General features: G+C 38.1%; 1 protein-coding gene across 1 annotated transcript in view; it reads left to right on the forward strand.

The window, feature by feature from the left end:
• The window catches only part of LOC150085526 (transcription initiation factor TFIID subunit 1-like), a 700,666-nt gene that overhangs the window by 14,933 nt on the left and 669,739 nt on the right, over nucleotides 1–15,994 (forward strand).

The raw sequence follows: 15,994 nt of genomic DNA on the forward strand, positions 1-15,994 counted from the left end.
AGATTCAGATAAGAATCCTGTAGCAGACTGGTTGATGTCTTTTGAAGAACTGAGAAAGCTGAGCTTTTCATTCTGCAAACTTATTTATCAGGTTCCTAGAATTGTATTTATGGTTTTTATTTTTTTTATTACAAACTGATTCCAGTTAATTCAATTTGGATGAGATCATGCATTATGAAAATGAGTGGTAAACATAAGTAACTCCTGTGCATTTTACACTACACTGCATCGAGATTTAAGAGAAATTTTTGATGCACTTATGAAAATATAACAAAGCAAACTTTGTTGTAATTTTATAAGCCCATCTGAAATTTCTTTGACCCAGAAAAGACTGTCTAAGACTTCCTTCAAAGGTTGTTGGATTTGGGAAAAAAAGTATAAACTGAAACTAATACAAAATTAGAATACAAATCAATTCCACCTGCTATATCTTGATCTCATCAGAAATTGAAAAGCAGTCACTCAAAACTGCAATGGGCATAACACTTCAATAGCCAGCGAATGTGTTGGGCTTGGTTGAAAGGCTGTGGCATTTTTTTCTCTGGAAACCACAGTTGCATGAAGAATTTCAGTTATCAAATATTTATCAAGCCAAGAAAGAAATCCTTTGAACTCATCAAAGACAGTAGCACCCTTTTGATGTTAGATTTTTTTCTGTTAAGAAGGCAGCACTCACATAATGGGAAAAAATGAATCAGTATTTGGAAAAATATATCAAGCATAGGCAGAGGGGCTATTTATGGAGGGGAAAAATTATGAAATAAATAAAACTTGTAATTAAAGATTGTAGAAGAGGAGATAGCCAGTTCAAATGTCAAACATCCAATTTGTGGATGTTTGACATTTAAACTGTGGTTCTCATTGATATATGATTGGAAGAATTTATTCCTCAAAACATGTTTTGAGGTGTGAATTTTTTATTAATAGAAGATGATATCTTGACTGACAGGAGACGAATTACCAGTGGCAACCGAATATCTAATGATTTGAAATACCAATCATTTCTCAAGAACTTCACACATAGTTTCTAACTTTTGTTCATGCAGAAATATATTTATCCTACCTTATTAAAATATTAGTACTCAGAAACAGCCATTGTGCTGTAATTTCATGTATTGTTTCTCTCTTAGGATAGGCATGGTTTCTTCCCCAAAGCATTTATCTCACTTTTAATACAATCCTTAACTCTTTCAGGAGTATGTCCATATATCTGTGTTTTTCATGTGCAGGCCTGGGAAATGCACACATATAGATTATGTTTTGAACATCAATTCAAATAACGTATCCAAGGCCGCACTTGTGCATAGCTGCATGAGGCACTATTCTGGGGCCTTGCAGATATAGGGGTTCCCAATAAAGTTAATTTTGACAATCATTGTGATAACTGTGATGTGAAATGAGGAGCTACTTGTGAACGGGCAGCGGTTGCTGGTCACGAAAGCCAGAAACACTGTGATGGAAGTCAATTCACTGACCATGTGATGACCTGCCAAAGCAGTATGGCTGGTCATCATACCCTCACAGGCTGTTGCGACACAGTTTTGTTCAGTACTGTACTCTATATTTTGCAGTATTACAACGTTTGTGTTTAAACAGATTGGTAAAAATAATTGTTTTTTATTTCTGATTATATTTATAAATGAAATTTATTTTATTATTATTATTTTTTACTCTGGTATCTTTAAAGGGGCCCCTCAAGAGATTAGCACCTCAGGCCCCGAGAAGTGTTAGTACTGTCTTGAACGCATCTGTTATTGCATGGATTGTCTTGAAATTTTTCCATTATGTGCTACCATCAGTCATCTGGGTTTCCAACTAATTATAGATATAGTTTATAATAGATGTCAAAACAAAAATAGCTCTAAAGATTGGAGGAAGAGATTTCATTGTTGATCTCAGTTGTCCAATTACGATTTACAAATGCTGCAGTTGAAGCATTTCTCTGGATTTGAGAAGACTTGGAAGGCTGTGAATATTTGAGATTTGGAAGAGACAGAATATATGAGAAGATTTGGACGACTTCAATTCTGAGTCTGGGTACTAGGTATCTGCAAGATGTGATTGAAGGGTTCAGTGGATTGAGTAAACTATATCCTGATGGCATCCTTAGTCTTACTAGGCCAACTTGCTCAAGGGAATATAAATTTCAATTGGAAAAGAATGGTTGTAGGATAAGATGTACAAAAAAATTGCTTTCAGCCAGCAGGCAGGTGCCTTATGGTCTGCCATGAAACATATAAACAGACAACAAAAGCCAATGGGTAATTGTGTTGGAACAAATTTCCCACTTCCACAATGCCAAACCTGGCATTGTGGAAGCGGAGATCCTGGAATTAAGGCTACAGTGTGTGGCTTCGTATTTCCAAAGATCTTTGTAGCAGGTTAGTTTTTGAAATAATTTTGAAGTTTTTTTATTTTAATGTACTAAACTGTAGTTAATATATACAGTGAATTTCTATAGTCACATAGGTTAGTTTATTTTTGCACTTAGATGAGTATTTGGAAAGCTACAGCTTAATATTCAGATAGCCTTTGCTATCGATATTTTGGTGGGAACTTTAACTTTCGTTGGATAGCTTATATTTAACTTCTTTATTGGCTAAAGTTTTGTCAACAGTTTAATTTCTGTAATATTTTGTTAACATAAACTAGGTAATATATTGCAAATTATAAATTTTGTAATCTTTCTAAAGTTAAAATTTTACTTAAATAATGGTTGCTACAAGGTCCACTTCCAGTGCAAAGTCCAAGGACATCATGACTCAGACGGAAATGCCTGTGGTGTGAGTTGCAACTTTGTTGTTTGTATAGCCTGTGGCACGTATTTTAAGGTCTAGTAGACACACCTCAACTGTTCCTTACATCGGGTCCATTTCTTTGCACCCAATGTAAGGAGTGAGAACTGATCTCAAATTAGAACTTCATTCATTACGAGAAACATTTGAGTCACTGAAGAAATGAGTGGGTGCCCTAGAAACCGGTTAAATTGGGAACTCATCATTCAGGTCCCAGCAAAGAATAGGCAAGTGCAGACTGCCCTGGACAAAGGTGATCTAGTTTTATCAGGAGACTCTATTGTCAGGGAAACGGCTAAGATTTTTAGTAATAAAGAGAGGTGGTCCAGAGCCACATCTGTTGGTAACATCATCAATTGATGATGTTACCAACAGATTGTCAGATTTTAAGGGAGGTAAAGAGATCATTATTATTCATGTAGGAACTATCTATATTAAATGTATATGACCTGACCATGTGTTTGATAAATATAGGATACTGGAAAAATTCTCCGAGTTAGGTCAGAATGTGTATTGTCTGCAATTCTGCCCAGACACAATAGGAGGAATTGTATGCTGTGAAAGCCTTGTGGATTAGCTCAAGACTTGAGGGAATCTGCAAGGCTCTGAGGGGGGGGGGACAATTTTTATCAGTGTGGCCTGCATTTGTAGGTAGAAGGAATCTGTTTTGTAGTGATGGTATTTATTTGAATAAAGGTGGTGCAAGGATTTTTTCCACTATCGAGGATACCTTAAGGGTTCAGGGGAACTGCTAGTGGTAGTAGTAGTAGTGGCATGTGATGCAAGAAAGCATGTGTATGAGCTTATGCAGCATCAGCCAAAAAAAAAAAAAAAAATCGCACCATTCCCTCCAAATGCCTGTCCAGTTCCTCCTTAAATTTATTCAACCTATCAACTTCCACAAGAAGGGTAATTTAGATCCGCACTTATCTGATATGTGTCAATGTAATGCCTCCACTCACCTCAAGAATTCTTTGTTGCCACAACAGCCGATGTTGATAAGATGTTCTTGAGAGTAGCAACGTTTAAAATCTGGGAAAAGATAAAGCTGCGAATACACACCTGAATAACTTCAAAAGGTGTGTCAGGGTAGTAAACTGTACATTACTTAGTCTTAATTGTGTTCTAGGAGCATTGTCAATAAAATGGCTGAATTTGAACTCCTGGTTAGGACAATTATTGCTGACATAATAGGGCTAACAGCAACATGGCACCACCTGGAAATTGGGAAGATAGGGAAGATAGAAGAGGTGGAGGGGGGTCATGTTTCTCATCAAAAGCAGCCTGGGTTCCAAAAGAGCCCAAGCATAGAATCTGTGTGGTGTGAGTTAGTTGAAAGCAAATCTGTAATGAGAGTAATCTACAGACCGGAAGTTTATGAAGAGTCTCTACATGCAGATGGAATGGGCAAGCAAGCACAAATGTCTTATTATGGGTGACTTTTAATCTGCTCGAGATTTTTTTTTTTTTTTTTTTTATGTGAACCCCAAACACGAGAGGTATTAGAACCTATAGTACTTAGTACCGTGCATGGGTTGGAGGTTGAGAAGACGAAAGAAGATATTTGTTGACATTGGACTTGAACTTCTGTAGATTGTAATTTTCAGGAAATACGTATGAAGGAAGGTTGTTCCAGAAAACGGCAGTTGAATGAATAAATGAGGAAGATGAAAAGTTGGTTCTGTGGGTTTGAAGTTGGACAGTAAATGGATGTTGGCTGGTGGCGGCACGTGTTCGGACTGTTTTGAAAGAGAGAGCGGGAATTATAGAAGCCAATTCAGAAGAACAGTGCCCATGGAAATATCTGTAGAAGAGGCATGCAGCAGAAACAGTACGTCTATGAGAAAGCGAGTGGAGAGACTCTGTTAGAGATGAATCATTAATTAACCTAACTGCCCTCTTCTGAATGGAATCAAGAAGCCTGAGAGAGGTTTTGGGGGCACCACCCCAAATGTGGGAACAATATTCCATGGCAGGGCGGATTTGCGATTTATACAGAGTGAGCAGCTGTTTGGAAGAAAAGTAACGCCGAGAGCGAAAGAGAAAACCAAGTTTTTTAGATGCAGAGGAAGCAATATTTGTAATGTGCTTGTGCCAAGAGAGATTAGAAGTCAGGGTAATCCCCAAAAGAGATATATCCTTTTGCCTAGAAATTGGAGTGTCACTAAAGATAAGCATAGGAGCAGAAGAATCCTTTTTGCGAGATATAAGACAAGACTGAGTTTTAGAAGGGTTGAAATCAACTAAGTTGTCTTTGCCCCACTGGAGAATTACCTGAAGATCGGCATTTAAGGAATTGGTAGCAGATTTTCGAGAAGTTGAAGCTGATTGAGCAGGGCAAGGTTTCTCAAAATGGAAAGTTGAATGCAATGTGCTATCATCGGCAAAACTATGGATAGGATTTCCAGTCAATGGAAGAAGGTCATTGATATACAAGAGGAAAAGAGTGGGGGAAAGAACTGAACCTTGGGGGACACCGGCATTAGTGGAGAAGTTAGAAGACAGAGAGCCATCTACCATCACCCTCAGTGAGCGATCAGAGAGAAAACTGGATAACCAATTACTAAAAACAGTTGGCAAACCATAAGATGGAAGCTTGTTTAGAAGACCTTTATGCCAAACACGATCGAAAGCCTTTGAGATGTCAAGAGCAACTGCTTGTGTTTCACCGAACCTTTCCATTGAAGTAGTCCATAAATGGGTAACATAAGCCAGAATATCACCAGTGGATCGACACCGACGGAATCCATACTGGCGATCGTTGATCAGACGGAAGGTTTCTAGGTAGTTTAAGAGTTGGCGGTTAATTGATTTCTCCATTACTTTAGAAAGAGTAGAAGTAATTGCAATGGGACGATAATTGGATGGGAGGGATTTGTCACCCTTTTTAGGAACTGGCTGGATATGAGCAAATTTCCAAGCTGAAGGAAAAACACCTTTGGAATAAGAAAGTGAAAAAAGGCGGCAAAGAATAGGAGTAAGTTCAGGAGCACAGATTTTGAGAACAAGTGGAGAAATACCATCAGGACCTGGAGCTTTCTTAGCATCAAGATTCATCAAAATCCTTCTGATATCCTTTTGACGGAAGACCACAGGAGGCATTGAATGGACCGTGTTGGGAATGGTGGGAGGTGTTTTACCAAGTTCATTAATACATGAGCTGGAAGAAAAATGGGATGCTAGCAGGTCAGCTTTATCGTTGGCTGAAGTGACAACAGAACCATCTGGTTTGGACAGAGGTGGGAGCAGAGATGGGCAAAAGTTGCGGCCAATAGCTTTGGCAAGAGACCAGAATGCTCGGCTACCATTAGGGCAAGAAGCAAGTTTTCTACTCTTAGCCTGTTCAAACTCTAGTTTGGACTGATTAATAACTGCTTTACAATTGTTGCGAGCTTTGGTGTAGGCAGAAAATGAAACTGAAGAATTAGAAACAAGCCAATTACGATAGGCAACATTCTTCTCTTGAACAGCCTTAGCACATTTATTGGAAAACCAAGGTTTAGATAAAGGACGAGATTTTAAAGTGGAGTGTGGGATAAAGGATTCCATTCCTGCAAGAATAATTTCACTGACACGATCTGAGCAAACGTTGACATCAGGAGTTTTGAAACAGTAATCCGACCAAGGAAAAGAAGAAAAGAAGTCTCGCAGGTCATCCCATTTTGCATTCTTGTAATGCCAAACAACACGAGGTTGGGAATAGCCATGAGATAAAGGTTCCATTGGAGAAGAGACAATCACCAAGTTGTGATCTGAAGTGCCTAAAGGACCTCTCACTTCGACCGTGTACTTAGAAGGGTTGTTTGTGAGAAAAAGATCAAGCGTATTGGCTGTATGATTCGGATTGTCCGGTATTCTTGTAGGTAAATGAACAATCTGTGCTAGGTCATTAGTAATTGCAAAAGCCTCAGCATCTCGACCTGCTGGGTCGGTGTGACTAGAAAACGGAAGCCAGCTGGAGTTGTGAACATTAAAATCACCAAGGAAAATTACCTCACTGTTAGGAAAGTTGGACTGGAGAAAGTCAAGTTGCAACGAGAGGAAGTCAAAGAGCTCCAAGTGATTAGTGGAGTTGGGAGAACGGTAGAGACAACAGATGAATTTGACACAATGAGGTAGAGAGATTTTAAGCCAGAGAAGATCAAAGAGAGGAGATTCCAAATTGCCAAGTCTCTGACAGGGAATATCAGAACGGACATATGCACAAGTACCACCTTTGAGGCGAAAGGAATCATACAGCGAATAATTTGGGCATCTGAGATGAACAGTAGTTGAATCAACCGATAACTGAGATTCTGTCAGAAAAAGTACATGGGGTTTGGCAGACTGCAAGTGGAAATGGAAATGGAATTGATTGGAATAAGTAGGCGGGAAACTCACCATGGCGAATAAGTTTAAAAATAAACTAGATGATTATTATTTTTTATTTTTTTTATGAAAACCCAAACACGAGAGGTATTAGAACATATAATGCTTAGTACCTTGTGGGAACAATATTCCATGGTAGGGTGAATTTGCAATTTGTATGAAGTGAACAGCTGTTTGGAAGAAAAGTAATGCCGAGAGTGAAAGAGAAAACCAAGTTTTTTAGATGGAGAGGAAGCAATATTTGTAATGTGCTTGTGCCAAGAGAAAAAGAGAGAGATTAGAAGTCAGGGTAATCCCCAAAAGAGATATATCTTCTTGCCTAGAAATCAGAGTGTCACCAAAGATAAGTAAACGAATAGAAGAATCCTTTTTGCAAGATATAAGACAGGACTGACTTTTAGAAGGATTGAAATCAACTAAGTTGTCTTGGCCCCACTGGAGAATTATCCGGAGATCGGCATTTAAGGAATTGGTAGCTGATATTCAAGAAGTTGAAACTGAATGAACAGGGTAAGGTTTCTCAAAATGGAAAGTGGAATGCAATGCAATGTATCATCGGCAAAACTATGGATAGGATTTCCAGTCAATGGAAGAACGTCATTAATATACAAGAGGAAAATAGTGGGGGAAAGAACCGAACCTTTGAGGGACATCATCATTAGTGGAGAAATTAGAAGACAGAGAGCCATCTGCCATCACCCTCAGTGAGCAATCAGAGAGAAAATTGGATAACCAATTACAAAAACGGGTTGGCTAACCATAAGATGGAAACTTGTTTAGAAGACCTTTATGCCAAACGCAATCAAAAGCCTTTGAAATGTCAAGAGCAACTGCTTGTGTTTAACCGAACTTTTCCATTGAATTTGTCCATAAATGGGTAACATGAGCAAGAATATCACTAGTGGATCGACACTGATGGAATCCATACTGGTGATCGTTGAAAAGACAGAATGTTTCTATGTACAGTAAACCCCCGCTATTCGCGGTATCTGTATTTGTGGTTTCGCGTATTCGTGGTCACTGATTTAATATAAAATGAAACCTAAAAAAAATGTGAATTTTAAAGCGCCGTGAACATTTTCCACCATAAAAAAAAACATGGGCATGGCTAAAATTATCTTTCCCAGTCAAAACAGTGCTCCGTCTGTGGGGGAGAGGGGTGACAAAATCGCGAGCGTAGATATTTCTCTCTAATCCTTGTTCACTATGTGTTATGCGCTTGTCATGGAAGGTTTCGCTGTTTGTTTAATTTATTTAATTTATATGCTTATAAATTAAATAAATTTATCAATTTATAAATTGATACACTTACAAAAGTGAATTTAAACACTTTTTCAAGTGTTTTAACGGAAGAAAGTGGACAAGTTCTTTCTAACCCGTACAAAAATATGGCTACGAGTAACAAGGGAAATGTGAAAACATCAAAGAAGGTGATGCGTAGGCGAATAAAATTGAGTTATTAGACAAAATTTCTAATGGTGAAAGTGTCTTCTCAGTGGCAAAACATTATAAAATCAATGAGTCAACGGTACGATCAATAAAAAAATCGGAAGAAAAAATCTGCCGTAGTGTCCGTGAAAACGCGCTAATTGCTTCAAAAATTTGCTCTGTAACTCATGATGTTAAATTAGAAAAAATGGAAAAAGCTTTAAATCTGTGGATAGAAGACCGAACTCAAAATATAATTCCGTTAAGTTCACTCATCATTCTTGAAAAGGCAAAACACCTTTATCAACACTTTAGCAAAACTGGTGATAGCACTGGCGGGATAAGTTTTTTAGCTAGCAAAAGTGCTGGTTTGAAAGATTTGTTTGAAATTTCTAATAAATATTACATTTAATATTAAATTGTTTCTTATTTTCATTTCCATGCCATATCCTTGCATTTCACTATGTACTGTCTATGTACATAGTCATATTATGAAGGTTAATATAATATATACATAGACAAAATTTTAGACTAGTTTTTCTTATATATTTCATACTTTGGAACGGAACCCCTTTATTACTATGGGAGCCATAACTCAGTATTCGCATTTTCGGTATTTGCGGCATTTCTCAGGAACGTAACCCCTGCGAATAGCGGGGGTTTACTGTAGTTTAAGAGTTAGCGGTTAATTGATTTCTCCATTACTTTAGAAAGAGGAGAAGAAATTGCAATGAGACGATAATTGGATGAAAGGGATTTGTCACCCTTTTTAGGAACTGGCTGGATATGAGCGAATTTCCAAACAGAAGAAAAAACACCTTTGGAATTTCTCCACTTGTGCACCTGAACATAAGTTCAGGAGCACAAGTGGAGAAATACCATCAGAACCTGGAGCTTTCTGAGCATCAATTTTCGTTAAAATCCTTCTGACATCTTTTTGACGGAAGACCACAGGAGGCATGGAATGGAGAGTGTTGAGAATGGTGGGATGTGTTTTACCAAGATCATTAATCCATGAGTTGAAAGAAAAATGGGATGGTCAGCTTTATCCTTGACTGAAGTGACAATAGAACCATCTAGTTTTGACAGAGGTGGGAAGAGAGATGGGCAAAATTTGCGGCCAATAACTTTGCCACGAGACCAGAATGCTTGGCTACCATTAGGGCAAGAATTTATTTTTCTACTCCTAGCCTGTTCAAAATCTAGTTCAGATGATTAATAAGTGCTTTACAATTGTTGCAAGCTTTGGTGTAGGCAGAAAATGAAACTGAAGTGTTGGAAACAAGCCAATTACGATAAGCAACATTCTTCTCTTGAACAGCTTTAGCACATTTATTGGAAAACCAAGGATTAGATAAAGGACGAGATTTTAAAGTAGAGTGTGGAATAAAGAATTCCATTCCTACAAGAATAATTGACTGCGATCTGAGCAAATGTTGACATTAGAAGTTTTGAAACAGTAATCTGACCAAGGAAAAGAAGAAAAGAAATCTTGCAGGTCATCCCATTTTGATTCTTGTAATGCCAAACAACACTAGGTTGGGAATAGCCATGAGATAAAGGCTCCATTGGAGAAGAAACAATCACCAAGTTGTGATCTGAGATGCCTCAAGGACCACTTACTTTGACCGTTTACTTAGAAGGGTTGTTTTTGAGAAAAAGATCAAGCGTGTTGGCTGTATGGTTAGGATTGACCATTATTCTGGTTGGTAAATGAACAATCTGTGTGAGATCATTAGTAATTGCAAAAGCCTCTGCATATCGACCAGTTGGGTCTTTGTGAATAGAAAATGGAAGCCAGCTGGAGTTGTGAACATTAAAATCACCAAGGAAAATTACCTCACTGTTAGGAAAGTTGGACTGGAGAAAGTCAAGTTGCAAAGAGAGGAAGTCAAAGAGCCCAAGTGATTAGTGGAGTTGGGAGAATGGTAGAGACAACAGATGAATTTGACAAAATGAGGTGGAGAGATTTTAAGCCAGAGAATATCAAAAAGAGGAGATTACCAAGTCTCTGACAGGGAATCGGAACGGACATATGCTCAAGTACCACCTTTGAGGCAAAAGTAATCCTAAAGCGAATAATTTGGACATCTGAGATGAGCAGTAGTTGAATCAACCGATAACTAAGATTCTGTCAGAAAAAGTACATGGGGTTTGGAAGACTGCAAGTGGAAATGGACATCGTTGAGATTAGAATTGAGACCACGTATATTTGTGAAATGAATTAGGAAGTGTTTGGGAGGTTTAGATCTTTTTGCAGATAAGCTTGCTCTATTAGTTTGATAATTTGTGGTGTATTCAATAGTAAGAAAAAGTGGGTGGGACATACTGTATGAAGTAATGAAAGTTTTGGATATGGCGTACACATGGTAAAAATATATCCAGATCCTTGACATAACATGGCCTCGACAATGCCCCCGCATACACACTACTCGGACTCCCTCCAATCACTATCTGGCAGAGTAGAGGTAGCAAGATTATACATTAGCTGATCTAGAAGCCTCCTGGAGAGTTACCAATAGGTTCAGTAAGTAAAAGTAAAGTGCAGCCATTATCAACCCACTGCAGGATGGAAGCCTCCTCAACAATTCATGCTGAGGGAAATGGACCATAATCTGCCACGCTGGTCCAGTGCGGGTTGGCAGATCGACCGTATTCAGCAGTTAGGGGCTTGAACCCCGGTCTACTCAAAGAGCGTGTGCTACTGCACTCCCGCTCCTGCCCACTCGGCTACGGAGGCCGCTCTAGGCTCAGTCTGGTGTACTAACTAGCGGGTGGCCTGCAAACACCATTTTAGAGCTGTACCCTCAAAATGTAAGGAAGTTTGAATCTCGCCATGGTGATCGTCATAACCTCAAAAGACAATCATACTGCATGATGGAAGAGATGGGGAAGGGTTGACCAGAACTTTGTACCAGTATGTTACAGAAATTACAATGGGTGAGAATATTCTTGACCTCATTATTACTAACTAATCAGATGACATCACACGGCTTAAAGTAAAGGAACCATTGTGATGAAGTGATTGCATGATTTTCAGTTGGAAGATGAAGAAAGGTAGTAGTAGTAGTAGTAGAGGCATATGATGCACGAAAGCAAGCTTATGTAGCATGAGCCAAAAAAAAAATAAACCCATTTCACACATCCATTCCCTCTACAAGTTTGTCCAGTTCCTCCCTGAATTTATTTAACCTATCAGCTTCCACAGTGACAGATGGAAGTTTGTTTCAACAATCAACTACCTGCTGGCTAAAGGCATAATATCAATAAGAAAGCAGTGGAAGGAAAAAGACATCAGGAAGTATCAAAACATTGAAGCTGCCATGAATGCATTTGAATGTTGCCCCACAGAAGAGTGTTCATGAGATCTGTAAATTAGTCAATTGAGTGTTATAAGAATCTTAAAGGATATATAATTTGAAGCCATTTAGACCTCACTTTCTACATGAAATATAAGATGATCCAGATCAATGAACATAATTTTGTGAGGGGTATTGTCATAAAAATGGTGGAATTAGCACTTTTCATGTTGCAACTGTATGGTCAGATGAAGCCACGTTCAAACTAAATAGACATTTGAATTGTCACAACTGTAGTAGTAGTAATGGAGGCATGTGATGCAAGAAATCAAGAGTATGAGCTTACGTAGCATCAGCCAAAAAATAAAAACCAAAAACCAATTTCACACATCCATTCCCTCTAAATGTTTGTCCAGTTCCTCCTTGAATTTATTTAAGCTATCAACTTCCATAATGAAAGATAGAAGTTTGTTCCAGCAATTAACCATCCTCTGGCAAAATGCAAATTTCCGTACATCTATTCTTCAACTGTCTTTACTCAATTGGAATTTATGCCCCTCATGTTCGTAACCTTAACTGGAATAATCCCATCAGAATTCAGCGTGCTCAATTCAATGTGATTGAGGTGTATAAGGCCCATTCAAGGCCTTATACACTTCAATCAGATCACCTTGCATTTGCCTAGTCTCCAACCACTGCAATTTGCAGAACTTAAGCCTTTCTTGGTAAGAGGACCCCTTCATTCTTCTCACTAATCTTGTTGCTCTTCTCTATATTTGCTCAAGCAACTCTGCATCCTTCCTAAAATGAGCAGTACTCAAGGCATGGCCTGACTGTTGCCTTATACAATGAGATAATTACCTCCTTTTCCCTAATAGCAAAATTCCTGTATGACCTGCTCTGGCAGCCTGTCTTGCACTGCTCAGAAATGGTAGGTATGCCACGAGTGCATACCTACCATTAAGAAAATATTGTAGGAGGAGGAGGAGGATGCCAAAATGGATGACTGTAGAGCTGACTGGTTAAATAGAGCTGAAAAAGGTAGCATGGGATAGTTACAGAAGCCTACAAGTTGATCTGTAATAGTACTACAAATAAGGTTACAAAGGCTGCATATGAGAAAGGACCAGCTAAGAGAACAAAGAATGGGGACTAGAAATTTTTAATGTATATGAATACAAGAAGAAAAAAAGCGATTCAGATCGGATCCTTGTGCACCAAGTGTGGGAAATTCTTAGATAACCCAGCTGATGTTGCAGATGAATTGAATAGGTACGTTGCATCTATCTTTACTGATGAAAGACCCTTGATGCTGAGAAGGGGCTGTGTAAGTAATTCTTAGCCATATGAAATTAGTGATTTTTTATTTACAGATGATTATTTGAAAAATATCTGAGCATGAAGGCATGTAAGGCTCCCAGAGTTGATGGCCCATGCCTGATAGTTTTGATGGAGACTGCCAGGATGTGTATTGAACCGTTGAGGTTAATTATGAGGACATCTTTAGATTTGGGGGAGAGTCTTCTGGATTGGAAAAGTACCAGTGTATTGGCAATACATAAAAGTGGTTCTAAGAGTGAAGTTGGTTATTATTGACTGGTTAGTCTGACTTCAGGCAGTAAAAATCTTGGTATTAATGATTAAGAGTGCAATCCAGGAATATTTAGATAAATATGGCATTCTGAAGGACACACAACGTGGTTTTGTTAAGGGAAAAGCATGTTTAACTATTTTGACACAGTTAATCGTGAGCTGGATGAAAGGAACAATTTTGATATAGTTTTTTTCATTTTGCCAAATCATTTGATTCGGTTCCTCATGAGTTACTGTAGAAGCTTGAATAGGTTGGGACTACTGTTAAAATTCTAAGATGGATTGCTGGGTGGCTGCAGAGCAGAAGGCTGAGGGTTTTGATTAATGGATATTCTTCAGATTTGTATGTAATGTCAGGAGCGGGGTCCGTCAATGATTGGTTCTTGTACCATTGTTGTTTCTTCTTTTCATAAATGTCATCGATGAAGGGATAGAAGTTGTGATGTCAAAATTTGTAGACAATGTAAAGATTGGTAGAACGTTTAATGATCAGTACCAAGTAGCACTCCTTCAGGATGTCTTGAACAAACTTCAAAGATGATCAGTGAAGTGACAGCTATGTTTTAAGTCAGCTAAATGCAAAGTCTTACACTTGGGGAATAGCAACCCCAAAATAAATTATATGCTTTGTAGGGTTCAGTTGAAACAGTGGAAGAGGATTGGGATCTGGGTGTTACAATACTGGTAGATATGAATTTTTCTGAACAGTGTAAAGCAGGCAGCCAGGAAAGCTGATGTTGTCCTACCGATGATTTATCGAACGTTTTCCTGTAGAGATAGGGTGGTCATGATCCCACTGTATAAGGCAGTTGTAAGACCAATTTGGAATACTATGTTCAAGTATTGAGACCTCATCTGAAAAAAGGCATTGAGTTTCTTGAAGGCATCTAAAGATGGATGACTCAAATGGTGAGACCAGCAAAAGAAAATCTTTTGTTGGTCTTTATAAGTCTTTATGTCTGAGATGTTAGATATTAATCATAAATTACCGAAACGGAACATGAAGTAAACCTCCAAAAGCAAAACATCTAATGCAGCTGTTCAAAATGACCACTTTTTTTTTTTTCAATGCAGTATTCGGTACAATTCCCCAGTGTGTCTCATCGTTTTGAGACTATTTGTTATGGTTTCAGCCGCTTACAAAATGTGATTTCACGGTTCATCTTATGTGGTAATACTCCTAGAATAAATTGGATTTCACATGATACCTGCACAAAGTAATCTATGGGTGTGAAATCAGGTGATAATGTCTGCAGTTGTCCAAGGATATTATGACTAATCCATTGATTATAGTGTTCTCCATATTTAAAAATCTGAAGCATCATGGGAAAATTGGGCTGTTGCATACATAAACCACATCTGCTGATTTTCATGGGATGTGTCTTGCAGTAGTTGTTCTGTAGAAGTGTAGGTTTGCTATCAGGACCACTGCGATCCTATGTGCCACCAGTAAGCGAAATCAAATTTGCCACCCCAAAATATTTCGATTAAAAAATAAGGCATAAATAATTTTTATTAATTTAAAGAAAAAGAAAAGAATTATAACATATTTCACATATATAATATAATGAAACAAACAAAAATAACAAAACTATTTTGAAATTCTGGAAATAAACTGTAAAAATCTAAATCACAGTCATTGTATTCTATCACAATAATAAAATAAAAGGAAAATTATAATTAAAAAAAAATTATAGAAATTTGTTTCCTTACTTTAAGTGATGTGAATTTATTAATTATTTCATTTGTTTATTTGTTCCAAATGATCATTTTCTATTGAAATTATTGCCAAATTAGAGAGTCATTGTTGAGACATTGTCGATCGTAAATAATTTTTGATTAATTTTAATTAGCATTAGCATTAGTAGAGGCATTTGATGCAAGAAAGCAAGCTTATGCAGCATCAGCCAAAAAAAAAAAAAAAACCACTCTCACTTCACCCCTCTGTTCGTTCAAAATACCTGTCCAGCTGAGCCTTAAACTTATTTAGGCTATCAACCTCCACCACAAGGGATGGAAGTCTGTTCCACCAACCAACCACCCGCTGGCTAAAGGCAAATTTCCGCACGTCTATCCTACATCCGTCTTTCCTCAATTTGAATTTATGCCATCTCAGGTGATTTTTCTGAGCTAGAGGAAGAATCCCATCAGCATTGAGCATGCTTAAACCATTCAAGGCTTTATACACCTCTATCAGATCACCTCGCTGGTGCCTAGTCTCCAGACACTGTAATTTGCAAAACTTAAGCCTTTCTTCGTAAGAGCACCCCTTTGTTCCATTCACTAATCTTGTTGCCCTTCTCTGTACTCGTTCCAGCAGCTCTACATCCTTCTTGAAATGAGGCCTCCAGACCTGTATACAGTACTCTAGGTGTGGCCTGACCATCGCCTTATACAATGGAATAATCACCTCCTTATCCCTGCTGGAAAAATTCCTGTATATCATTGACAATACTCCATGAGCTACTCTTGCAGCCCGTCTGCACTGCTCAGAGAACTTCATATCTGCCT

This window comes from Mastigoproctus giganteus, chromosome 5 (genome assembly GCF_048544385.1).
Source record: "Mastigoproctus giganteus isolate SK-2022 chromosome 5, ASM4854438v1, whole genome shotgun sequence".
In the NCBI taxonomy this organism is placed as follows: domain Eukaryota; kingdom Metazoa; phylum Arthropoda; class Arachnida; order Uropygi; family Thelyphonidae; genus Mastigoproctus; species Mastigoproctus giganteus.